The sequence below is a fragment of the Cydia pomonella genome, chromosome 14, assembly GCF_033807575.1.
Source record: "Cydia pomonella isolate Wapato2018A chromosome 14, ilCydPomo1, whole genome shotgun sequence".
Lineage (NCBI taxonomy): Eukaryota > Metazoa > Arthropoda > Insecta > Lepidoptera > Tortricidae > Cydia > Cydia pomonella.
The window spans coordinates 5,318,068-5,323,240 of record NC_084716.1 but is presented as its reverse complement, the minus strand read 5'-3'; the positions used below and the strand labels follow the sequence as shown (position 1 = coordinate 5,323,240).

Genomic DNA, 5,173 nt, shown 5'->3' with positions numbered 1-5,173 from the left:
TATAATATTACTATCGCAAATTGCTACGCGCGTCATATTTATTTACATCAATATTGTAATAAAGATTGGTAATATTTAACGCAATTTATGACTAATGAGTATGTAAAAACAAATACAGGAAATCTCGATTATAAACAATGTCTCTTGTGGTTTAATTTAATGATGTACTGTGAATTGAATTGTTGAGGAAAAGTAATTATAAACTATGATAACACGTCAGAGGTATCACTATCAGTGCTGCCAATGTGGGGAGAATTTACCCCAAACCGGGGAATGTTCCCTAATTTTAGTAACCTTAGCTCAACGAAACGGCAACACTGCACTTGAAAATAAGTTACTACTTTTGAGTTTTTATTTATTTTCAAACACATTTTTACTGGTCATATTTACTCTGCAGAGCCGGCTATAATGTTAGAGTACAAATATGTAAAATTAACAGGGTAAAATAATACTGGTAGAGACTGAAGTGAATCGTTTGGGCGTACCGGTAGTCAACGTCATCTGTAACACGGGGAACGTATATAATTTGAAGGAAGAATGTTGGCTGCCGCTGGAGTAACTGGTCGGCTTCTAAAATTATATTTATTAAAATCAGTGAATATTTTTATAAAATTAGAGGTACGTTTAAGTGCTTTCAGTTAGTTTTTCTGAATTCTATTTGAGTTTTTGGTTAAATTATTATTTGTTTAATAGATTTTTCTGACTTTATTTTGTATTATGTCAGGGTGTAATTTATTAACTACCTGTGCCATAGGGTTAGATTCTGTTTCAGTGATAATTGACAGCTACTCATTTTAATTAAATTATTAAATTTTCTACTTATTTAAATACTTTTAATGCTGTTCTATGGCCAACTTCATAACGAAGTTATGCTTAAAAATTTAAGATAGTTTTTGGGGTAAAGGTATAGTGTCAAAAAATAGTGAATTTTTGTATAGTTATTAAACACAAGATAATACAATTGCTCTTAAAATTAGAATTCAATCGTCCCAAATAATCCCAGGATATATTCTAGACAAAATTAAATAATTGTCAATTTATTGTATACGATGTCTGTAGTTATGATCGCAGTTTCTCAGTTATAAAAACAACAAAGTAACTGTCAGAAACTGATAAAACAAAACTGACAGTCTTTTAATCCATTTGTTATAAGTTTAAAAAGAAAATAATTAACATATGTTGACAGCGGCCCTGTTATTATTTTAGTCTAACGGTTTTACAATTAATATTTTAGTTCCAAGTATCGGTATATAAAACGTATAGATATTTATATGTCTACGGTATAGGTTATGTCTCCTAGGGTACAGTCTTAAGTAAAAATGATACATCACTTGTACCCCAACAATCTTAATATAACTTTTAAAAAAAATTAACTATTTATTAGAGCGGCTTTAAGGGGGGGTATATATATTTATAAATATATCTAATTAAAATAAATAAAATGATAATATAAATACCAAATTTACTTCACCGACTTTCATTTTGTATTTACAATTACCTGAAATATTTTTTCCACTTTTTCCAGATGTCACTACCACAAAACAATCGCAACAAACGATCAGCTGAAGAAGCAACAAATACGCCCAGTCAGAAACGCCAACGCCCTTCAACAGTAAACACAGACGGAAATGACTCAACCGAGAGCTGGACTTCAGAATTGCAATCTTATTATGAAAACATGTTAGAGAAAATTGACAATGCCAGATACTGGGGTGAACTGGCGAAGGACTCGTTGAACGAGGTGTTAAGTACGTTTGCTGAAAATCGTCAAATATTGTTGGAAATGGTGGAGCAACTCAACTCGCTGGAAAATTCCGAGGATCGTATTTCTTTATCAACAAACGCCTCCGAAGTTCCAGAAGTTATGGAAGAAACGAAGAAGCAGAAAATACCAGATAGTGATAATGACAGTGACAGTTAAGCTTTAAAGACTTAAAACACTGTGAAAGCTTAAGTGTTAAAACAGTGAAAAAAATGACAGCAAATACCAAAGCAAAGTGCTATAAAAAGCATAATTTATACACTAAAATTATTTTTTTTTAAAACTTGCACTAGATATTTAATTGCACAATATTGCCATATCATTTAATTTAATTCCAAAGGTTCAAGTTTATAGAAAATTGTAGTGTATAAATTGCCCGTCTAATTTTACTTAAAGTATTTAGTCATATTTATAAGTCACTAGTCTAAGTAACGTTTTTCGTTTTCCAGCTCCTGTTCAACTTTTGAGGTGAGTGAGGCAGCGATGAATGTTCCTTTTCCTCAAGTCTCTACTTTATCGCCAAAAGGTCAAAAAAGTGACATTCTGATGTACCGACCGATGATAAGAAGTCATTTTGGACTTAGTTAAACTATTGTAGCGCTAATTATTCAGTTGCTGGCAGTTTATTGCAAAGAAGACTTAAGGATTTGATTATTTTTCTCCTATCCCTCAAAAGTTAAGCAAATGAAGCGAAATAATAAAAAATATTGTATGTCTAGCCATCTAGTCACGATATTCTGATATTTGCTCTAGTTTGTGACGCAAATGTACACAAATAGGGAAAAATTTTTGCTCTTTGTCGCGTCACAATCGTTATAAATACGCCCGAAGTCTCGCGCCATAACCTTAAGCTTATATCGCAAGTGCATCATCATCAGAAAACCGTCACTTTGCGGTCTTATAGACCAAGTTTCAGGTCTATTTTATTTCGATATATTTTCTGCCATTTTTAGTCTCATAGTTTTGTAATTCCGAATTATAGCCTGTAAGTTTTATTACAATACGAGCTGTGATATTACAAATATTACTCGTATTTATAAATACTGTATTTACTTATAAATTAACTAACACTAATTACCATCTTCCCTCACGGGGATTTTAAATAGCGAGAACAGTAAAAAGACTTTTGTTTTTAGAGAAGAAATCTTAAATGACTGAATCTAAGGCATTAATTTTACAAAATTATAATAAATCGTTTAAGTGTAAGGATATTTTTAAAATTTTATCATTGAAATTTATACTGTGCATATATGATTGTAAAATTTAAGACGTCAAAATATTGAAATTGCGCATAATGATCAATTGTACGACAATTTAATTAGCACTTTTGATATACAATAAATGTATATACAAAATCTCTCCATTGCATTAAAATGCAAATGTCGTAATTAATATTATCAGGTACCTGAAGGCTAAAGAAAGCCGACTAAGGCTAAAAAGCCGAATTGATCATATAAATCGAAAGTCGATTTGAAAATATAAGATTTCGATTACATATACGTAGCTTGGCACGGTAATCAAATCTAAGATAAAGAGTTTGCTTACATTCACGTAGCATGGCACGGTAACGAATCTCTAAATTATATGAAAAAGAGTCGTATTGCATTCTCGTAGCATGGCACGGCATACGTCACTCGTAATTGAGCTGAAAGACAAACAGTCTCGCTCAACTTATAAGATAAGGGCCCTTGAATAAAAATATATACGGGATATAAATCCCTTGAATAAAAATATATATGGATATAATTCCCTTATACATGGAATATAAATTCCTTGAATACAAATAGATATTATTAGCTCTAACTTAATGTAATCTTTTAAATTGCGTAATTAATAAAACAACTTTAACTCAACTAATTGTATACATTCGGTATAACGGGTTAATGTATTAACATAGCGGATTAGAGCATAATTTCATTATATAAACATGTTAAGAATAACTATGTTATCCCCTACCCCTTTCCTATCCCTAAAAGTGAGTGGAAGATAATGAGATACACGAAGAAAAGTAACATCATACTAGCGAACATTATCCAAATCACAAAGATATCAGGAAGACATAAAAAGGAGACGAGTACTGAATATCTGGTAGTCTGTCTACAAAACATGACAAATGTCAGATCATTTGTTTTGAGACCGATTATAAGGTGTTAAAATACTAAAAATCGACGTCTACGACAACGAGTTCAAAGAGATGTGAAAGTGAAAGTGTATATAAAACTCAAAGAATAGTGAAAGTGAATAAAGACGACATTGTGCCGGGATTAGGGCAATAAAAAAACATTTTAAGGGATAGCATAAGTTTAGTTATGTTTTATAAAAGTGTGATATTTTGTAATAAAAATATTTTTTTGTAATAAAAAGAATATTTTTATCTTAAGAAGGGAGGAGTTAAGGAACCCACCACACAAATGACGAACCCTAACCGTAGCATTGCAACATTGTATAATAATCTCGCTACTGATGTAAATGAGTTCTAAATAATTTGACTAATCCGATGTCAAAGCCAAAAGGCACGGACAAAGGTAATAAACTTATAATTTATGAGTAGTACGTGCTGCTCAAGGTGTTGCACATACACGTGGTGAGTTTCTTAAGAATTCCTTTGTGCAGAAATCCGTATATAAGGTGAGCTGCGTCTCCCAAGCATCATTCCGGGTCTACTCCTCTCTCCGTACAGTTGTAGTAATTATTACTTTAATATAAAGTTAATTCTCCTCTCTTGGTTTTATTCGACATCGTCAATCTCCAAGGGATTCGCCGTTCAGCAATTCATCAGCACTATCGTCACTGTTCTGCACCAGAGCCGGAACCACGGATGTTGCGAGCCGACTCAAGCAACACTTCGGTGTCCGTGCGGTCGCCTGTGGATCATTGTCATTGTTCGCTCTTATCGCGCACACGCAATGCCGTATGTGCTTAATAGGTATGTTTTACCTGTATACTAAAAGTAGAAACTGTTGAACTGGTTTTCCCTATGAATTCCCAGCATTTCTATTATGGTGTTGCGAGCTAAAACAATGCATCGAGTACAGCAATTAAACGTCGTTATCGATGTCCCAAATTGGTAGCATAAATTTTGTCGTAGGTATGATACGATCTGTAGTGACTATGTGAACACGTGGATGATTCCCGAGGCCCTAGTATGGAAGCGCAGGATGAATTGTAAATCGTCTATTTTCATAAGAATGGAAGTTTGACTGACGTGGCCCAAGAGTTTTTTAATATTCACTTGTTTATTTTATGAATGATTCGATTACCGCGCCAAACGATAAATGCTTTGCAACTCTTGCGTCACCGTTGTGCGTGATATTTATGTTATTTTATCTTCTTAATGTACACAACTTGTAACCGAAAAGCCAAGCTTTACTTTATTTTGATTATTTTTATTATCATTCATGGGTAAACACT

At 32.8% G+C, this 5,173-nt stretch overlaps 1 long non-coding RNA gene across 1 annotated transcript; it reads left to right on the top strand.

The window, feature by feature from the left end:
- Nucleotides 1–539: 539 nt before the first annotated feature.
- On the top strand, nt 540–4,478 carry LOC133524781 (uncharacterized). Its single transcript, XR_009800440.1, has 2 exons — nt 540–618; nt 1,526–4,478. It is a non-coding gene; the product is annotated as an uncharacterized LOC133524781 (long non-coding RNA).
- The last annotated feature ends 695 nt before the right edge of the window (nt 4,479–5,173 follow it).